General features: G+C 56.8%; 1 protein-coding gene across 4 annotated transcripts in view; it reads left to right on the plus strand.

Moving 5' to 3' along the window:
* The first annotated feature begins 975 nt into the window (after positions 1 to 975).
* Positions 976 to 20449, plus strand: part of HDAC4 (histone deacetylase 4) — a 287553-nt gene continuing 268079 nt past the window's right edge. For 2 of the 4 annotated variants that reach the window (XM_060301612.1, XM_060301615.1), the window contains exon 1: positions 1580 to 1715. The gene's annotated coding sequence lies outside the window, so the exon portion shown is untranslated. Of the gene's footprint in view, positions 1032 to 1579; positions 1716 to 20449 lie in introns of those variants that run through there. The other 2 variants (XM_060301614.1, XM_060301613.1) reach the window with 2 other exon arrangements.

Genomic DNA, 20449 nt, shown 5'->3' on the forward strand with positions numbered 1-20449 from the left:
AATTTAAAACATAGATCCCATACAGCACTTCTATTAAAGGAAGTGTTTTATAAACAAACAAAACAGTTCCAAAGCGCGGCAGTTTGAACACCATTGCCCTAGCCTTTTATTCTCCGGAGACTACATTCTCCAGCATCCCCCGGCAGGGCTGTCCCCACGCAGGTCTGACACTAAGGACGGGCTGCTCCAGGGGCATCACAACTCCGCGCAGTCAGCGCTTTCCCCACTCGGTGGACACACGGGATCTTGAAAAGCGTTAGGCGCCCAGAGGCTGGGAGGCTGCGTCACACCCCCGTGTAAAAGGAATTGCCAGGGGGGTGGTCACCGGAGACCCCACCACGCCCTCCGGGGGGACAGCCCAACAGATCTCCGAAGGGCATGGCGAGGGACCACGCGGTCACTTAGCACAAAACCTTCAAATGCTGAGCATTGGGGGTGAACGGGCCGGCCGGGACCCCCGCGCGGCGTGGACGCGGCTGGGACCACCTAGGGGGCCGACCTTCGCCACCGCCCCGGGCCGAGGAACTCGGACTCGGACTCACGCCCACAGCGCGCTCGCGCAGACCAGGCCCTCCCGCCGGCGCAGGCGCGCTGCGCCCGCCCCACGCCCTCCGGGAAGGCCAACCGGCCCGGCCCCCCACCCCAAAGGCCGCGTTCCCGCCGCGGGGCAGGGCGGAGCCCGCCGCGCCTGCGCACTCGCCCTTCGCACCGCCCCTGCGTCTCCGGGAGCAGGCAGCACCACGTGACCACTGCCAGTACCCAAGATGGAGACCGCGGCCGGGCCCTACCGGCTCCCCGCCTGAGCCTGCGCCCCGGCCTGGGCCAAGCAGGCGCGCAGACACGCAGTCCTGACCAATGGGCCGGCGCGGGGCAGCTCTCTGGGGGCTGCGAGTGGGGCTTGCCAAGGCCCGTGTTTACAGTCACCACCCGACCAGGCTCCCTGCACTTTCTCAACCGCCAAGCGCCCAGCGGCTGGCGCCTGGCGCCTGGCGCGTCCTCTGATAGCCCCGCCCCTGGGACTGGCAGCTCCGGTAGCCAATGGGGATCGGGACGGGTACGGGAAGGCGGGCGGGGGGTGGAGCATCCCTGCCTTTCATAGGGCGTCTGGCCTGGCGGTTGGCTGCCGCGGGCCGAGGGGCGGGCGCAAGCGGGGCTGTACCCACAGCCCCAGCGGGCCAATGGAAGGGCGGCCGGGCACCCGGGGAGGGCGGGCGGAGGGCGGGGCCGAGCCGTAATTGACGAGCTCTTCATTAGAAACCGGGCGGGAGGGAGGGGCCCGAGAGGGGAGGTGATGCAAGGCCGCCGCGGCCAATGGCTGCAGGGCCGCCGGCGGGGAGGCGGGGCCGGGGCGGCTGACGGGCGTCGGGGTTGGCCTATCAGCGCTCGGCTCGGTGCTGGCGGGGGGAGCAGCATCATGGTTCAACGTGGGTCAATTTTTTGTGAATGAGGAGGGGAGGTTGTGGGGCCGCCGCCGCGGAGCACCGTCCCCGCCGCCGCCTCGCCCGAGCCCGCGCGCCCGCCCGCCGCCCGCCCGCCCGCGCCGCCGCCTCAGCCGCCTGGGCCCGGCGCGCCGCGGCCGCGTCCCCGCTGTCGCCGCCGCCCGAGCGCCCGCCCGCCGCCCGCGGTGGTGGTGGTGGTGGCGGCGCAGGCTGAGGAGATGCGGCTCGGAGCGTCCGCGCTGGGCTAGAGCGCCCGCCGCCGCCGCCGCCGCCGCGGTAAGCGCTGCCCCGGCCCGGCCCGCGGGCCATTGTCCGCCCCCCGCCCGCCCGCAGGCCGCCCGCCGGCCTCCACGCCCCCGCCGCCCGGCCCGGCAGGTGGACGCCGGGGTCCGCCCGGCCGGCCCGGTCCGGCCCGTGCGCCCAGGCCGCGCGTGGCGCCGGCCCGCGGGTGTCCGGAGCTGAGCCGGAGCCCGTCCCGGACCTTCCCCTGCAGCCCCGGCCGGCGAGGGCCGCCGCGGGGCGGGGGCAGGACGGCCGGCGGGCCCCGGGCGTCCGCACCGGTCCAGGCCGAGCCCTCGGCAGGTGGGCCGGGGGCTCCCGAGCCCGGGCGGGCGCCGTTTATGTAACTTTGTCGAGGCTGTGAGTTTGCAGAAAAACGTCCCTCCCGGGGCTGGCGGGCGGGGTGCGCCGTCGCCTGGTGTGTGCCCCGGACCGGAACGGCAGGGGTGGGGGTGTCCACGACCCGAATGGGTGCCCGCAGGCTTCCCACAGGCCGAGCTGCGGCCCCGTCCTGCCCAGATGACGGGAGCCGCGTTTCCCGGCATTGCAAGCACACACCATGGAATTAGAAGGAAATTATCTCGTATTTACATTTAGCGTTGAATTATTTGACACTGTTATAGCAGGAGATCGTGCGTATCAGTTGGAAAGGCCGGGGGTGGAACCCAGTGTACTCATTTAATGCACATCAAAAATTTGTAATAACTTGCAGCAGCTGATATGAATGTTTCCTTTATTGCATGTTGTAAATTGACCTGCTGTGACACAATTTTCAAATAAAGTGTTGCATAAATTAAACTCAAGTTATTTTAAAACTAATGACTTTCTTAACTAAATCCTAATTGCATTACTGTGGAGACCTACCTAATTGCTTGCAGCGGCTCTGCCTGCCCTCGGTGAGGGAGGAAAGGGCCTGTGTAGTTACTTTGCTTCCCTTCTTTTCTCTATTTAGGCTTTTCTGTTTATTCCCACAGACCACCTAAGCACAGGAGGTCTGGGAGTAAACATGTAAACAGCCCTCGCCCAGCGCCAGCCCAGCAAGATTGGGGGGATACTGGTGGGTTTGCACCTTGGCCTGGTTTCACTTTTTCTTTTGTAATATGATGGTGGTTGCTTGGAGTTTGAGTTTCTTCTGATAATTCTGTGCTTTGGATGGGGCCAGGAAAGGTGGTGGTGGTGATTGGGCGGGCGGGGTGGGGAGGGAGGGAGAGGGATTGAATTAACAAAACTCAGCTGCTTGTACACAAATATACACTACAGCAATTACAAAGCAACAAAAGTTACTGCAGAATTTTGCAGTAACTATGGCAACACCATTACTCTATTATAATTGGAAATGCAAAATGCCACCCTCTTAGAAGTTTCATCAGAATGGAGTTTTGGATATCAAAAATATGTGAGATTTCATTTTTTTTTCTTTTTTTCAGGTAGCTCCTGAGAATTCTAAAATCTGTGTTCAATTATCTATTTTTAAGACCCATGAAGCCTTCCCAGATATTCTCCTCCCTTGGATCCGTGGCATCTTTCCCCAGAACTCACATTTGTGTGGGAGGGAAGTATTTTCCTGCCTTAAACACACACACCCTGACACATTGTTAGACTCCTAGAGCTTTCTGTGTTCTGGGCTTTTATTTTAAAGATCACGTACCTTCCTAAAGAGAGCAGTAATCAATTAGAAAAGGAGAAGGATTTATGCGGCAGGCAGATGTAACACTGCCCTCTTTAGGGTTAGTTCTCTCTCCTTTGAGGGGAGCTGGCAGCGAGCGTGCCCCCGGGAGAGCCCTGGGCCGGGGGTGTGTGCGCGGGCGGATGGCTGTGGTCTACACGGAGGCCTGCGAGGCCTAGGGACCAAGGACAGATGTGGCCTAAGCAGCCCTGAGCCAAGAGAGACTGTTCTGTGGCCAGCGGCTTCACAGCCATGCAAAATAAAAATCTCTCAATGCCATGTTCTCAGCGGCCTTGGGCCCTGTTGCTGGAGCCAGATGGACAAGACAACATGGCACCCAGGCCATGTGCCACCTGAGTGCAGATCTTGACTCAGTGGTCAGAAGCCTGCTTTCTAAGGATGCCCCTCTTGACGTTTCCCAGGAGGACTCTAGTTCTGGAAGTTTCCGCACATTGTGGGGTAGCTGCAGTTGAATTTCGTTATAACTCTTTCCTTTTAACTACTGCATATTTATGTCCAGTAATCGACTTCCATTTTCCAGCTGCATTGTGAGGTTTCAATGCAGCATGAATAGCTTTGAATTCTCATCCTTTGATGTTGGGGGTGGCACCCGAGGAAAGGCGACTTTCTGCCGTCGTAATTGCCAGAGCAGAAGAAACATTTCATCACTCCTGGAGAATTCGTCCATACCGTTCTCTATTGAAAACGCTGGGTTTTCATCACTCGGAACCTACCATGAGAAATAGATTGATACCTGATGGAGGGAGGGAGCGTGGGAGATGCAGAGGACGGGAGACAACTGCCACTGGGGGTCGCGGGGCGACAGGCTGTGGCCGGGCTTTGGGTCCCTGGACCAGAATCACTGCCTGTGCGGCTGGGGGTCCACGCCGGCCCCGCCTCTGTGGTTGCTCTCTCACTCCGCGGCCTGAGAAGCTGAGCCTGAGCCCCCGCTGTTCTAGGCAGAGGGCGAGTTCCTGCCCTGGTGGTTGCAGCCCCCGCTGGTCCTGGGGTGGGGCCCGGGGAGCCAGTCTGGAGGGGGCTTGGTTTCAGTCTCAGGACTGTCAGTCCGCGTGTGCTCTGGTGTGCGGTGGGCTCAGGGCTTCTGGCCTCGCCTTAGAGGAAGGAACAGCATCTCTGGTTCAAGTCAGATGAGGGGCCCCGTGTCAGAAGTGATGCTGCACCTTCACACACCTTAGCAGCGTGTGTTCACGGAACGTTTCTTTTGGGAGAAGCATCACTGATCTAAGATCAGCGAGTTCTGTTCATAAGGTCATTTTCTCCTCTTGGGCTTGTGTGAGCGAGGAGGTGGGGTGGGCGGACCTGTTTAGGGAGCGGGTGGCGCCTCTGCTGCCTTTTCTGACTGACGTGCCTTCTCCTCACTTCTGGGGAGGAAGGGCCAGGGCCCTCCACAGGCTGCCTCCACAGCGACCCTCCACGTCACCGTGGGGACAGATCAGCTTCTGTAGCAGCAGATGTGGAAACCAGACTAGTTTTCCTCTTTCCTGGTGGGGAGATCATGATATTCGTACAGTTGACCCTTGAACAACATGGGCTTGAACCGTGCAGGTCCACTTACCTGTGCACTTTTTTTCAGTTTGTACTGTAGTACTGTACAATCTGTGGTTGATTGAATCTGGGACGTGGAACTGTGGATACGGAGGGCTGACTGATAACTCAGGTTTGCCACTGTGGGGGCTGTCGGCACCCCTTACCCCCAGGCAGTTCAAGGGTCAACTGTAAATGTAACATAGACCAGTAGCGACTGTTTAATGAGCACCTACTTGGGGCTACAAGCTGACATAAGTACTTGCCATGTGTACCCCCTTTCTCTCTCTCCACAGCCTCAGGAGGTGGCTGCTACCACACCCATTTTGCAGAGGAGGAACCTGAGACAGATATGAAAATGTAGCATCTGGTACCCCTTGCAGTGTTGAGTCCCAAATGTTGATTCTCTCTCTTCTGTGCCTCCGCTTCTGGGCCCCCGACAGTCTTGAAGTTGAAGTTCAGCATTGCCCATCGAGGCGTTTGGGAGAGTGTAGCCTCTTTGAGAAGAGGACAGTTTGGAATACCTTTTAGTGTTGCGTTGGGTGGTGTCGGAGCTGTCATATGTGATTCTGTGTTTCAGTAGGGTCTGGGAAATAATCCTGGCTTTCTCATGCTGTCCTCTGCTGTGTGTGGCATTGTAGAACTGGAAAGGATCTGAACAATGCTGTTGGCCGGGGTTGGCTGTGTCCCACGCTTGGATCTTCTCCTGAGGCTGCATGGGGGCAGGTGAGGGTAGTGGAGGGCACCTGGTGCCCCACGTCCACTTCAGCCAGAGTAGGCTGGCCTTCACTCTTGTCTGTACGATTATCTTGGAAGAAAGTTTCAGAAACTTTGAAAAATCACTGACTTAATCCATTCTCCTTTAACACCAAGCCAGAAACTTTAAAGAAAATATCGATAGATTTAACAGTATAAGAATTAAAGAAAATTCTCTTTGTCAAAAGACTCTATAAGTGAGGTTAAGTGACAGAGAAAAAAAATCTACAACTTATTATGCCTATATATGCTCAATAGTCAATATGTAAAGAGCTTTTGCAAACCAATAAGAAAAGGATGAGCATCCCTCTTGCATGATGAGCAAAGCACATAAATCTGCAAATCCCAGTGGCTAATAATAAAAAAGACTTAGCTTTACTAATAAAGAGATTTAGCTGAAAGATTTTGTTTATGCCACCATGTTAGCACAGGCTAAGTTTGGTGGTGCCTCTTGGTGGTGATAATAATTTTTATCTTACATGGGTTTTGTAAAATTTAAGTTAATACACGGAAAGTGCTTAGAATAGGGCCTGGCACACAGTAAGCACAATGTAAGTTTTGGCTATTGTTAATTATTAATTATTTAGTTACTCTCCAGAAAAGTTTTATGTGTCAAACTTTTAAATGGTCATTCCTTTTGTTCCAGCAATTTTACTTATTGGAATTTATTCTTAGGAAGGGGTATGATAAGCACATGGATATCCAGATACGTACAGGATGTTATTGCTACATTATTTATAAAGGTGATACTTATTAAATACATTGTGGTCTTTTCATCCTGTGGAAATCTATGCACAGGCTCAAAGGTCAGCAGAAGTGTTAAGTGAAAAAAGCAGGTCCGGAACAGGACCCACCCCTTCTGTTTTTTAGGAACTTGGGTCTCTAAAGTGATAACAGTGGCCTTCTGGGGTGTCAGGAAAATGGTATGTGAGTGACTTTCATTGTCTTTTTATACATGTTGGTATTGTATAAATTTTTCTGTAAGCCTGTGTGACTTTTCAATAGTAATACTTTTTTAAAAAAGGCTGATATTTCCATGGGGGGGAAATACTCTTCAACCCCAGTATTTATAAAGGAGGAAAACCAAGTCCTTGGTAAGTTGATACACATGCTTAACATTGGAAGAATTTAGGGGATTTGTTTCTCTGACTCTCGTAAGCTCTCCAAGGCAGTGCTGGCCTCCTGGGTCTGGGCGGGCTCTGGCCCAGGTTGTGCTGCCGACGGCACCTATGTAGTCTTGACCAAGGCAGAGCCGTACCCGTCATTACCACGCTCAAAACCCTGTCATGTCTTAGGATCCTGGAAGGCCTGCCTCGTCTGATAGCACCTGTCCTTCTCGCTGAGCTTCAGTCTCTACCTGCTTTGCTTCCTTGCTCTCCAGTAAGCCCCCTTTGGCCCCAGGGCCTTTGCACACACTGTTTCCAGTTCTTGGAACTTCCTCTCTTCACCTCTGTCTTCTCTGATCCCTCAGTCCAAGCTCAGCCTTTGGTCCCCTGTTAAACATGGCCTCACATCCTTTTTACTCCTTCCCAACAGGATCCGCTTGTGTAATTTCAATAGCTCATTGCGACATTAGTGGTTTAATGTCACCTCTCTTACCAGCGGTGGTGGGGGGGTGGGGCTCCACAGGGTGGAGGGGCCCCGAGGGCCTCCTGCCTGCTTTGTGCCCAGTGCTTGGCAGTGCCTGAATGAATGAACGAATGTGTGGCTGGATGCACGGCACAGCGAAGGCCTTGGGAGGAGAGCCTAGATGTGGACTGGTCCTCTGGCCTCATAGCACCTTCTGGGTATCTGCCTGTGCTCTGGGATTGCCTGCTTCCTTTCTGCCTCAATCTGGGAACTTCTAGGTTCTGATTTTGGAGATTACGTGCTTTTAAGTAGCTACAGTAAATACAACTGAAGTGGGTTTTGTGATGCAGAGAGGAAGAGAGGAAGAAGGGCCTTAAACACCCAGCCATCAAGTGGCAAATGGGGCCATTGTGCCTGGGGCCCAGCCGGTGCGCATGGCTTGTCCCTCCGCCGGATTCGCCCAGGGGGCCAGTGTTCCAGGTGGCCAGCCGCTCCCCTGCTTGTTTCAAATTGGAATTAATGACGTTATTTAATCATTTCTTATTCAACCTCATAGTTTTAACATGATACCTTCCTATGGTCGCGTCTGTAAACATTTTGGAGTCCGCTGTGTTTAAAAATGCGAATGTCAGGCTGTTAGTTTGCTGTTGTTTAGGAGGTGTTCTGTCTGCGTGGGTCAAGCTGTTAGTTTACTGCTGTTTGCGAGGTGTTCTGTCTGCGTGGGTCAAGCGCTTTCGTTGGGTCGGTGTTTGAGCTTGCGACGGTTGGGCAGCTCTTAGGGCCTGGGAGCCTTGAGCTGGCCTCCCCGCTGGGAGTGCTGTTCTGCCCGTGGTTGGCGGAGCTGTGCGACCTCGTGGGAGCAACCATCGGCTGGTTCGCGTGCCACTGTTGGCTGCTGTGGGTCTTCCGCAAACTTGGGAAGAGAAATTTTGGTGGCTCCCCCCCGCCGCTCCCACCGGCCTGTCTTGGGTGGCGGAGTCGTGGCGGTGGCGGTGGTAGGGAGCCTGTCTCTTGAACATTTCTGATTGGTCGGTTATAATTTTGCAAATACTAAGCGCGCACCTAACGCATGTAGGAAGTCTTCCGTGGGAGCGGAGGAGTTGCACAGATGCTCCTGCACTGGGGCGGGCCCAGGCAGGCCCTGTGGCCCCGTCGCGGGCAGGAAGCCCTGAGCCGCAAGGAGCTTAGACATCGGTGGGGACGGGGTAGGCATGGGCATAACCACACACAGGGGCACCAGGCCGTGGGAGGCTGGGGGGCAGGGGGCCTGTGGCGGGCAGCAGGGTGGAGGACCCAGGCTCAGATGGGGGAAGACGGGAGGGCTGGGAGTGGAGCGTGGTCCTCTTCAGCCGGAGCAGCGGGGCTGCCGCAGGGTGGAAAGGCCGGCGGGCAGGATGGTGGCCCGGCCCTGAGGGCTCCAGGGCCGCAGCGCAGGAGGAGGGATGAGCTGGACCGACAGACGGGCTGGCTGCCTTGCCGCTCCACGTGTGTGCAGGCTGCTATGCGCAACCGAGGCTTCTGACCCTCTGTGCTCGCTGCTTCCTGCGAGGTGCCACGTGCCTGGCCTCTGCTAGCCTAACCTGGTCGAGGCCCCCGCGGCCTGTGGCCCAGCCGGTCCCTCTCTGGAGTGCGTGCTTGCAGCGTGGCGCTGTCCCCCAGGCTCTGGCAAGAAGCTAGGGCTGCCCACAGCAAGGGGGGCTGGAGTATCCTCAAGTGAGGTGGCTCTTCCTCCCTCCTCCCTCCCTCCCTCCCTCCTCCCTCCCTCCCTCCTCCCTCCCCCCTCCTCCCTCCCCCTCCCTCCTCCCTCCCCCTCCCTCCTCCCTCCCCCTCCGTCCTCCCTCCTCCCTCCCCCTCCCTCCCCCCTCCCCTCCGTCCTCCCTCCCCCTCCCTCCCTCCCCCTCCCTCCTCCCTCCCCCTCCCTCCCTCCTTCCCTCCCTTCCTCCCTCCTTCCTTCCTCCCTTCCTTCCGCCAGTGTGGCTGAGAGCCCCCTTCTAGGTCCGGGACTCCTTAGAGTAGCTGTCAGGACTTGGACCCCGGGGGTCAGTGTTGGGAACATTCTGGAAGGGACTTGAGCCAGCTTCTCCTCCATTAGGAGTGAAAACCTGCTTCTGAGCCCCCCGCAGGGGCTTTCCTGGCAGACACTGTGTCATCGGGTGCCTTGGCTGAAGCAGGACCCCAGGAGGTCGGCAGAACGTGGTGAAGGGTGATGAGCAAGTTGGTGGGGGGCGTAGGTCTTCCGAGGTGATGCTCAGGGCTCCCCGCAGAACTGACATGCCAGCCCCAAGAGGGCTGAGGGGTCAGAGGGGCCTGGTGAGCCTGCCCGCACTCCACCTCTGGGGCCGTGGACACTGGGGGTGGGAGTGGAGTTGTCCGCCGGGGCTTGCGACCCTCCAGGGCAGGGGCCTGTGGTTGATGAGTGAAAATTAAGAGTATAACCACTCTCCGGGGCTGTGGCTCTCAGCCATCGTGGACCTTTACAGAGTCGTAAAGAAGCGGTAGGGAGGCGCCACAGTGGATCAACCCTCACTGCTATAAAGTTCACATAGGATTGTGCACTGAAAAGGCCGTAAGAGGAGGTTTCAGTCCCATTCTTTGGAAAAACCTTCCTTTGCCAGCGTAGGGGCTGTGGTGTAATTCCTTCCCGGCCCTCTGGGTTGGAGGGACCCATTGAAGGACACGTCACGGGAGCACTTAGTGCCGAATTCTGTTTCCTCGTGTGCGCCTTGTTTTCCTTTCACTTTTATGGGCCAGGTCTAGCCAGTTTTGCAGCAGCCTGAGCGCATCCCCTGCCGCTCCCCACCGCCCGCCCGCCCGCCGTCAGCCTGGGCAGCAGTTGACCTGCGACATCCTCAGTGTCGTTTCTGCTGAGAGCCCCCAAGGAGCACGGGCTGGGCCGGGCAGCTGCAGGTGGCCTCCTCTGCCCCAGCAGCCCGAGCCTTGGGTGGGATCCGCCCCACTGGAGGAGCATCCACCTCACCTCCCGGGGCTGACGCAGAGCTGAGCTTTTGGGATTTGGAGTTAACAGACAGTAGTGTTAAAGCGCATCCCCTAAATCCTTCCCCGGATAAGAATGTCTTCCTGTGTCGGAGTGGATTGTGTTCATCCAAATGTGGGTTGCATTTTGGCGGAGCTCTGGTTTTCAGGATTCCTCTAAGTAAGGAGGGGACAGAGCTGAAAGAGCAAGGACGCGTGAGGTGGGCCTCTGCTCTCGTTTCAGGGGCCTTCTTCTCCTTGTGGCTCCTCGGGTCGCCTTATGTGTGTGGGGCTAAGGGTCTGGCTTGTGGACGCGTTAATTCTGGTTATCGTGGCGCTGGTTGGCCTGCAGCGTACGAGAGGGTGCTTTGCTTTCCAAGGCTCGGGGGTGCCGAGGGCAGAAAGTGGGTGTTGCGGCAGGAGGCCGGGCCTGAGAGCTCAGCTTCACCGTGACCTCACCTGGCTGGCGTTGCCTGTCTCTTCAGGAGGATGGGAGGAGGGCTCCTCCCTGGAGACCGAAAGGGGTGGTGGGCCCGCGAGCCTCCCCTGAGGCGCGGCTCCTCTCCCCATTTCTGCGGGCAGGTCTCAGGTGGGATGTTGTCTGCAAGGGGAGGGCTGGTGACTGGGCCTTTGATGTCAGTTACCCTGACCCTAACCCCGCGCCTGCGTCTGCCGAAGTCACGGCCAGGTGAGTGCGTCCCCGAAGGACCTCAGTCAGTTTGGGAGTGAGTTGTTTTCTGTTTGTCCTCGCAGGCACTCTCGTAGCTCACAGAGACCCCGTTCTTGAAAGCTCAGCAGCATCCCTTCAGCTGTGCGTGGAGCGCCGTCCGCTCCGAGGGCGCTGCCCTGCGTGTTAGGCGCTCGGCGCGCGGGGCCTGGACGGGGCAGTGGCTGCCCTGCTGCACTTGGGCCGTGGCTGCTGCGTGATTCGTCCCTGGGTCAGAGGTGCTGAGGTCCCGCCCCGAGGGTGATCCGTGAACAGGGGTGATGGGCGTTTCACACCGTCTTTGCTGTCCGTGGTGCTTCCTGGTGTCCAGAAAAGGGGGCATCCTGGGACAATGTGAATGTGTGTTACAAACCCAGTAGCGAGTTTGCTCGCTTCCCCTCCTCTTCACTGTTGTTTATCAAGCAGCAGCAGGGCCCTTAAGAACAGCATGCCCCTCACCTGCAGCTGGCCTCAGAAGGCTGCCCCACGTGGCAGTAAGTGGCTCGAGGAAAGCTGCATGGCCTGAGTGCTCAGATGGTGGGTGGAGACGGGGCCGGCTGCTGGTGGCAGGGTGAAGGGGCAGTGCTCCCAGGAGGAGGGCAGTGTAGGATTTAGAGACGGGAGAGGCTGGGTGCTGCTGGCACTCCATGGGCGCAGCCCTCCATGGGTGGCAGGTGACCGTGTTGTAGGATCAGGTGGCCTCTGGTGGATGGAGAAACAGGCCAGGATCAGGTTGTGTCCTCCGTGGGATCACGGGACCTACACTTCAACAGGATTTTTTGTGAGCAGCTCTCAGTATTGAGCAGAAGGTGTGCTGGTAGCCCTCCATTAGAAGGGATCTCTCCATGGCAGGTTCAGAGAGCACTGTGTGCTGCAGGGGATTGGCTGAGCTGCTTTCTGGGAAAGCGCAGGTGAATGTAGGGTTCAGGCAGGGCTTGATCCAGCTCCGCTGCGGCCTCATCAAGACCTTGTTTCTTTCCCGTCTTGGGAGAGTCTGCTTCCTGGTCCGGAGACGGCCCTGCCGGCTCCTCGCAGGACTCCACGCTTGCTGCTTCCTGCCCGCCAGGACAGACGGCATCTTCGCCTCAGCAAAACGTCCTTCGCTTGCTTGGTTTGGCTTAGGTCACTGGTCCACGCTGAACTGTCACTTTGGTCAAGGGTATGGAATGCGCTGAGTGTCAGCCTCTTGCAGAAGCTGGCTGGGGAGTCAGCTTCCCTCCTAGGGCAGTCGCTGGTGGTGGGAAGGAGAGGGAGGGGACAGATGCTGAGGTGCGAACCGGTGGGCAGCGCCCTCCACGGGGCCCCTTGTTCTCCGCAGCCCCAGCCTCAGTTCCAGAATGGCCTTTCGTGTGGGCCCACCGTGCGCAGGGCCATGCCGACCATTTCACAGACCTCATCTCACGGAATCCTGCGGCAGCTCTGGAGGAAGCTGGTCCCCGTTCACCGAGGGGGGAGTCGAGAGCTCAGGAGGGTCTGGACGTTAGGCCTTGACCAGGCCTTCTGTGGCAGCGGACGTGGGCCCCCCAGTCTCCTGGCATTTCCTTCTTCCTGGTCGTACCCTGGGCCCTGGAGGTCAGGGGCAGCTGGCCAGTTGGCAAGGTGGGTTAGAGGTAACAGAAGCTCATCAGGGTGAGTCCTCTGGTCTCTCCCTCCGCAGGATGTGACAGTCTCGTGGAGAAGCCCTTAGAGTGGGGGCAGTGGAGCCATGAGATGGAGGGGACTGGGCCCTGCCAGCTGACTGACCTGCTGCCCTCAGGGCTGATTCCAGGCAACCTGAGAGGCCCAGTGCGGTGTCTGAGGATGCTCTGCGGAGGGGCTGAGCCCACGTCAGCTTTCTTGCCCTGGGCAGGGGTGGGCAGATGCTGGGGTGTCCTGAGAAGGTACAGTGCAGGGCATGTCGGCCGAGCCCCGCCGGTAACATCTGCCCGTGTGCAGGGCCCAGAGGCTCCGACAGATCTGGGCTCCACAGCCTCAGTCCCCCTGTGCCTCAGTCCTCCCATCTGCAAAGTGGGCACGAGAATTTCTGTCGTGGAGGGATGTTTTCGGGCTCAGGTCGGATAAGATGACGAGGTGGAGGGCCCGACCCCCAGACCTGCGGTGCGGCGTGAGAGGAAGCAGCTCCGCTGGCCTTGCTCAGTCCCCGTGCCCCCGGCTGGGAGTGCCCACCGGTGTCCTGTGGTGCCGCTTTAGTGCCGGGCTCTGTGCTGCTGTTGACGCTCTCTGCTAGCGCGCTGCGCCCCTGCGGCTTGGCTCTCCTTACCACTCCCAGCTGACTGCTGGGAAGCTGACACCCGGCGCAGGTAGCTTGGCGGTGGGGACTTAGGTTTGAGCCAGGCGGTGCTCTGAGCCCTTGCCGTCCTGTGTACACACAAGTTGGAACGCACAGTCAAGCTGCCCACCCCTAGGCAGGAGGCGCAGGCCTCACGCTGGGATGCACTGCTGGATCACAAAAGCAGGGTGGCGAGGGGCTTGGCGTCGTGGAAAGGGGCCCGGATGTGTGTCCTGGTGCAGCCAGGCTGCTCCGTGGCGTTTACCCACCGTCCCCCGCCTCGCTTTCCTCTGCTGCACGGTCAGAGCGTGTTGTGAGGATTAAGTGTGACACCCTGACAGCTGGGGGCGCAGGCCTGGTACAGATGCACGTCCCCAGGGGTGGAAGGTGGCCCACCCAGAGCAAGAGGCAGAGGACCTCAGACCTGCACCACCCCCCTTCGGAGGTTTTCCTTCTGGGGGAGGGGGGGCTTTCACCGGGGCTGGAGATGGAAGCTCTCCTGGGCATCAAGTTGGTGTGGCTGGCCCTGTGCTCTTTGCTGGGCAGAGCCCTGTCAGACAGTGTGAGGAACCAGCAGCCCGTATGGCGGAGGGAAGCTGGAGGTGGCCTCTGAGCCTGGGAGGGCGGGGCTGCCCCGGGGCCGGGGGCAGGGCAGCCCTTGAAGCAGGTCATCTCCTCTGGGCCGTCTGTCACCCGTGCCCTCTGCTTCGCAGCTTCTTCAGCTCACGGCTAAGTTCTGGGATGTGCAGCCTTGGCCAGGGCACCCTCCTCTGCACACAGGACGCGTGTGCACACATGCACACAAGCAGACGTGCACACGCGCGAGCTCAGTGAACCGGGAAAGTCAGCCCCTCTTGGGATCCCTGTTGGACTGGCTTGAGCTGCTCACCTCTGGCCATCCCCCACTTAATGAGGAACAGCAGAGTTTCTGGAACGAGGGTGCATCTGATGGCGGTTGGGGTGATGAAATCCTCCCTCCGTGGAGTGCGTTTCTCACCCGGTTCCTCATCTGTAAGCGGAGATACTTTGTTTTTTGATCCTTGCAAGCTGGGCGTTCTCGGGCACTTGAGTTTTGAGTGTTGTCCCAGCAAAGGGCCGGGGGCTCCGTCGGGCTGGGACGTCTGAGGCCAGGCTGCCCGCCGCCCTGGGATGTGCTGCTCCCGCTTCCAGACTCTGCTGGTTCTCGGGAAGGTCGAGCAGCCGCTCCCGCAGCTGCCGTGTGGCAGGCCCTCGGCAGCAGCTCTCTTGTCTTGCAGTTGTGTCGCCACGTTCCAGGGCTCAGGCTGGTCCGGAGGTGCGTCCCAAAGTGACCAGGGCAGCTGCAGCAGGGCTCGGACCTGTCGATCAGCCAGGCACCCAGGTCCCCGGCCCCGCACCCTCCCCCAGCTCCCATGGGACCAGCATCATCTTCCGAGCCCGCCAGTGGGGGGTGCCCCTCTTCCCCTGCATCCCTCAACCCACAAGTCCTCGAGGAGGTGGCAGTGGGCCCATGTCACATGGTTCCTCCCCTGGCCAGGGCAGCCTCATCTGGCTCTGGCGGTGACCCCACCCCCGCCCCCTTTGGTCATACAGCGGTGGCCACTCGCAGTTTTGGGCCCTCAGTGCCGGGGCTCGTAGCTGCTTGCCGAGCTGGAGTTGGTGTTCCTGGGGCTTCACCTGGAGGAGAAAGGAATAAATTGTCATTGGTTGTCAGACCGTCTTTCGGTGGTTGGACTGGAATACGAACTTTTCTTTGTCGCTTCACCGTGGACTGTGTACGTGCTGTGGAGTTTTCTGGTTTTTGGAGGAGCCAGGTGCTGAGGCACCTCTGCTGGCCCCTATTCCTGTGCCTGCCCCCAGCCTCTGGCCCTGCTCTGGCTCCCGGTCCCTGGCCCTGCCTTGGTCCCTGGCCCGCCCTCCATCACATCTGTTCTCCAAGCCTGGCTCAGTCTCCCACCTGCCAGCCTTATTCTCGTCCTTTCGGGATCGTAGCTCATAGACGGGAAAGCTTGCTCACAAACGGGCAAACCTCAGAGTTGCAGTGTGAGTGACAGGGGTCTGCTTAGCGAGGCTCAGAGCAGTGCAGGACCTCTGGCCGGTGAGGGCGCTGCAGGGAACGTGGGCCCCTGGAAGCTGCTGGGCGGGATCAGGTGGGGGCGTGGCCACAGGAAGTGGGCACGTCTTCCTGGGCATCAGAAGACTGGCCAGAAGGGGGTGAAATCCGTGAGCTGGACACTTACGTAAAGCGCCTTAACGTTAAAACAAACATGCATATAACATGGATGCATGCATATAACATTTTGCAGCAGAATGTACATCTCACCTGATTTCTTAGATAAAATCGAAGCTGTTACAGAAAGCTCCCACCTGGGGTGGGCTCGCTTCTCCTCGTCTGGACCCACCTGCCTGGAGGAGCTCTGGGCTCTGTCTCCCATTTTGGGGGGTGGGGCGGCTCTGGGAAGGAGCCAGGGAGACCTCCTGCCCGTGGCCCTCTGTGCTCAAGCTCTTGTTGGACCCACAGAAATGAGAGCCCTGCGGCTCCCGGGGTGTAGCCAATCCTTGGGTGACTGATCTAGGTCACTACTGGGTGGTCCTGCAGCTGTAGGATTGGAGAAGTGTGTAATAGAGATTATTTCTCTTGTATTGCCTGAGATTGTTTTATTAAAGCATTTCCGATATCACTAATATTAAGGGAATGAAATTGGGAGAGGAGATAAGCAATACAAATAAGCAGTTAACTGTAATTGGGAAAAATACTAATGATTTAATTTGCATACGTGGCTGAAGCATTTTTTTTATGACTGCCTTGATAATAAAAGACAGGCTGAGTACCACAAATGCAAGCAAATGAAGAATTCCATTAATTCTCCTATTCATTTTCTAAAAAAATGGTATCCCCGGCTTTTGCAGTGACAGTTTTAATCTGTTCTGTGGGTGCCTGCCCTGCCTGGCTTGGGAAACCAGCTGCTGTTGGTGTGGTTTTGCGCGGTGAAGAGTACAGAGGTTCGGGGACCTCGGGTGAGGTCAGAGCCTGTTGCCCGTGGGGCTGTGTGAGCCTCGCATCTCTCTGCCTGCCCTGGGGGCCCGGGCAACCTGGGGAGCTGCCAGCCTCAGCGGACGGAGTCTGCGTGTGCTCATGGACTGGGTGGTGGCTTCAGAGAGGCGCACAGGCCAGAGGCTACTTCGGGGTTCTCACCCTGAGGTGATTTGGGTGTTGCCAGTGCCAAGGCTGAGAAACCTTCTTGTCGCACGCATGCAGAATACTGGCATTTCCTTACGCATGAAAGTAAGTGGCACGGCTTTTGGGTCAAGACGGATTTGGTTCCACTGCACAGTCGTATAGCCGAAATAGTAATTTTGAAACCACTTGGGGACACGTTACATACCTCATTTACCAGGTTGGGGTGAGGACCTGAAGTCAGCTTTCAGTTACGTTTTTTGCACGTGAATAAAATGCACCTTTACTCTCTCCTTTCCCTTTCTTTTCATCTCTTTCAAATTTGAAAAATGGGTTTAGATTCTCCAGAACTTAAATTTTCCTAGCGAGAGCATGGTTTGCATGCAGATGTAGTTAGAGATAACAAAGAGGCATGCTTGTGTTGTCGTGACTAAAGAGAAAGCAAGGATATTGCTGAATTGTAAATTGTATTTTCAGAACGCGCTAAACTGAAGTGCGAGGGTCATTTGTCTCTCACTGCAGCCTCAGCTGGCTGCGTGTTCTCATTGTAATGACTGAGAAAGGCAGTCCAGGAAGGCAACACCCTTATTCTTAATTCTTAGCATCTGCCTCTGTCATCATACTTTGCATGTGTGTCACGTGTTCAGGTGACAGCTCAGTTACCACGAATCTATTATATGTTGTGTGTGCTGGATGGAGGTGTTTTAGTCACTTTCGGTCATTTTCTCGGGTTATCAGGGCACAGACGTTCGTTTGCTCTGTCGCATCCTGGAGATCACACCGAACGGTGGCCTTTGATGAAGAGTAAGTAGCCGCTGTGCACTGGGAAGTTTAGATCTGGTGCATTTCCTTAGGTTTTGGAACGGGATTGCAGGGCTCAGTGGAGAATGACACTCAGCGGGCTTCTGTGAAGTTGAGGACAAAGAAGGGAAAGAGTCCATGTGGTACAGAGTCTGGGCAATTCACTGGGTGTGTGTGTGTGTCTTAGGAAGGAAGGGGACGGGGGCACAACCATAAAAAGAATGACACAACCATTGAGAAGAAGAGGATACAACATAAGCTGGTCAGAGCTACCTAGGCCTAAGACAGCAGGTTTGACTTCTGGTAGACCAGGAGCTGCATTATACGCTCATTGTAATACATTAGCATCTAAAGGACACACCCACAGGCTCCATGACCATCAAAGGCCAAAAAGTGGGTGGTGCCCCAACTTCTGGCAATCCCCACCCCTTCTCCAAGGTAGTTAGAATATTCCTCCCACTTGTTATCCTGTGAAATTACCCAGCCCATAAAAGCTAACCACCCCCATACCTTGGGGCCCCTGTCACTTTCCAGATGATCCCGTGGCCTGGGGCCACCTCTCGTCTTCTGAGCTGGCCCACACTCTGACTATGGAGTGTGCATCTCTAGATAAACCTGCGTTCCCTTTTCTGTGGCTGCTGTTGAATTCGTACCTGCGCGAAGCCAAGGACCCCCCCCTTGGCAGCCTATCCCAGCGACGCACTGGAGACCTGGGACGTGACCATCCTCTCGTGCCCCATTTTTTTTCCTGCAACATCTTTTCTGGCGACCATGAAGGGACCTTAAAGGGCATAATGTCAGTCTGCTTGTTAGGCTGTGGCTCCCCCTGTGGAGGGTGGCTGGTACTGTCCCCAGCCGCGTAGTGCATTTATGTGACTCAGGGCCTAGGTCTCCACCCTCCCTCTCTGAAGGATTCAGACCCTGGGACCCTGGTTGCTTTTTCTCCCACTGGCTCTTGTTCCTTTCCCTGACTAATCCAAGGGGCCTTCTCAGGCTCACCAGACAGATTCAGGGTGCCTGCAGGGACCCCACTGTTGCTTTTGCCAAACAGACCCTTTATCATGACCAGATGGCCACAGGCCCAGTTTTCCATACTTAATTAAACACCTTTTCTGCTGAATCCCCAGATCCCAGGAGTCAGGGGCTGTTACAGATCAGGCCAATTATACCATCTCCTAAATGCCATCAGGACTTTCTGTGACACTCCCTTGAGGGGGTCCACCCAGTAAGGTCCCTGGCAGCATACCCCCTTCTTACATTTTTGGGATATCAGGGACACTGGGAGAGTGCCAGGACAAAGACTCATCAGACCCCTGTCTTGTCGTGACATACTAACCAAAAATGGGGGGAAGTCCCACACGTCCAAATGTCCATGACGCTATTCCAAGATCCAGGTCTAAAGAGCTCCTGCCGGGTGTGCCTGGCTCACACCCCTTTCAAAGTGGCTTCTTCCCCCACGGGAGCCTGATGTTTTAGATGATCCCCTTATGAGACCACCTCCCTGAGGTCCACAACTGGGAACTCCTACACGCCCCCCACCCCAATTCTGAGGAGGGACAGTCTTCCAGACCATTTACCCCTAACGCCCCATCTGGGCAGCTGGAGACCCCAGACCCCCATGAATCAGCCCATGGACTTGGCCGTTGGAGTGTTCAACGATAGAGATAGGGTGGAAGAGGCAAACAGGGTTCAGGGACAACAGCTAATGGCACAGTGACTGGCGGCAGTGCTAACCCCTGCACCACCTCAGGGTTACCCTCCCTTACGAAAGCCCAGTGGCGGGGGCCGGATCCAGGAAGCCTGGATCAGAGCCACTGTCTCGCCAAGAAAGGATGGATCTGTTTTAAGTGTGGCTAGGAGAGCCACTGGAAGGACGAATACCTCCTGTGTGGGAAAAGTCCCCTGGGAACCTGCCCGATATACAAATGAGACGGTGATGCTGAAAGCTCGGCCTCTGTGCACAGGTGCCGAATTGAATCTCGGAGACAGAGTTTTGGGTGAAGTAGAAGAGAATAGCTTTATTGCTTTGCCAGGCAGAGGGGGACACAGCGGGCTTGTGCCCTGACAAACTGCGTGTCCCAGCCCGGGAGGATCTGGTGAGGAGTTTCATAGCCATGGATCAGGGGTGCAGTAGCTGATAAGGATCAGGGTGCTTGCGAGGCTGCCCTCTTTTCTGGCCTCAGGTGCTCTCCTCCTAATGAGCTGCTCTGGTTCCTTTAATCTGGCCTCAGGTGGTCCCTTGATGAGGTTATCAAACTGTGATGTTCTCTGGAATGAAGAATGCCAACATCTTCCATTTGTTGGGGGTTATAGTTCTGTAAAGATCTCAAATACATTGTTATATGTGTCCCTTGAGGAGGGACCAGGACCCTGGCCCAAGGCTGCTCTACTGCTTCCTGGCCGCTCCTCCCTTGTCTCTGCATCCCCTCCCTTCCCTGATTAGCCACTGTTTGAATCTGTGCTTCAGAACTCAGGGAAGGTCATGGAGGCTGGAGTCTTGTCCCTACAAACAAGAAGCAGGGGATATGGAAAGGCATCCGTGCCCAGGAGCCCCACAGGGTCCTGCTCGGTTTCAGGGGCTACTGGAAGCGGGACTGCCCCTAGGCCTGAAGGGGATTCAGGGCTCCCAAACCAGTGATGGCTGAGGGGACCGAAGACTGATGGAGCCTGTGACCTTCCCTGGCTCCCAAAGGACACCTGGTCATTTCTCCTTGGGTAGCTCTTGATGTGGCAAGTAGGAAAGTTATTTTCTTACTAGATATGGGGGCTGTCTACTCTGTGCTGACTGATTTCCCTGGACCCTTGTCCTCCCAATCCTGTATGATAATGGGGGGAGGGGAGGGAAGGCCCCCAAACCAAGCGATTCACCGTGCCCCCCAGCTCTCTTCAGTTCCTTGCTAGGAAATTTGACCACGAAAAATGATTGCTCTTGGCCGGGGAGAGCCTGCCTCAGTCTCAAGCCAGAGGATGTCTCCATTCCATCCCATCTAAGTTTTTAACCTATGGGCTGTTAAAGTGGCTCGCAGCGCTAGAACTGATGGTTGCTGTCTTCTGCATCTCCCTGCACCCAGACACCCCGTACGTCTTTATCTTTGAGTGGTAAAGTAAAACTTTATCTTGAGTGATATCTTGAGTGATAACATATCTTGAGTGATAAAGTAAACTTTCCAACATAGGTGAATGGGTGTGTCAGTCCTTTGATAATCATTGAGGTGACCATCCAATTCTTTGAGGAAAAAAAAAAAACTGCTCTTGTTTTACAAACCTAGTCTTTACAGGCCCGGAGGCG

The sequence above is a fragment of the Globicephala melas genome, chromosome 7 (genome assembly GCF_963455315.2).
Source record: "Globicephala melas chromosome 7, mGloMel1.2, whole genome shotgun sequence".
Taxonomy (NCBI): Eukaryota; Metazoa; Chordata; class Mammalia; order Artiodactyla; family Delphinidae; genus Globicephala; species Globicephala melas.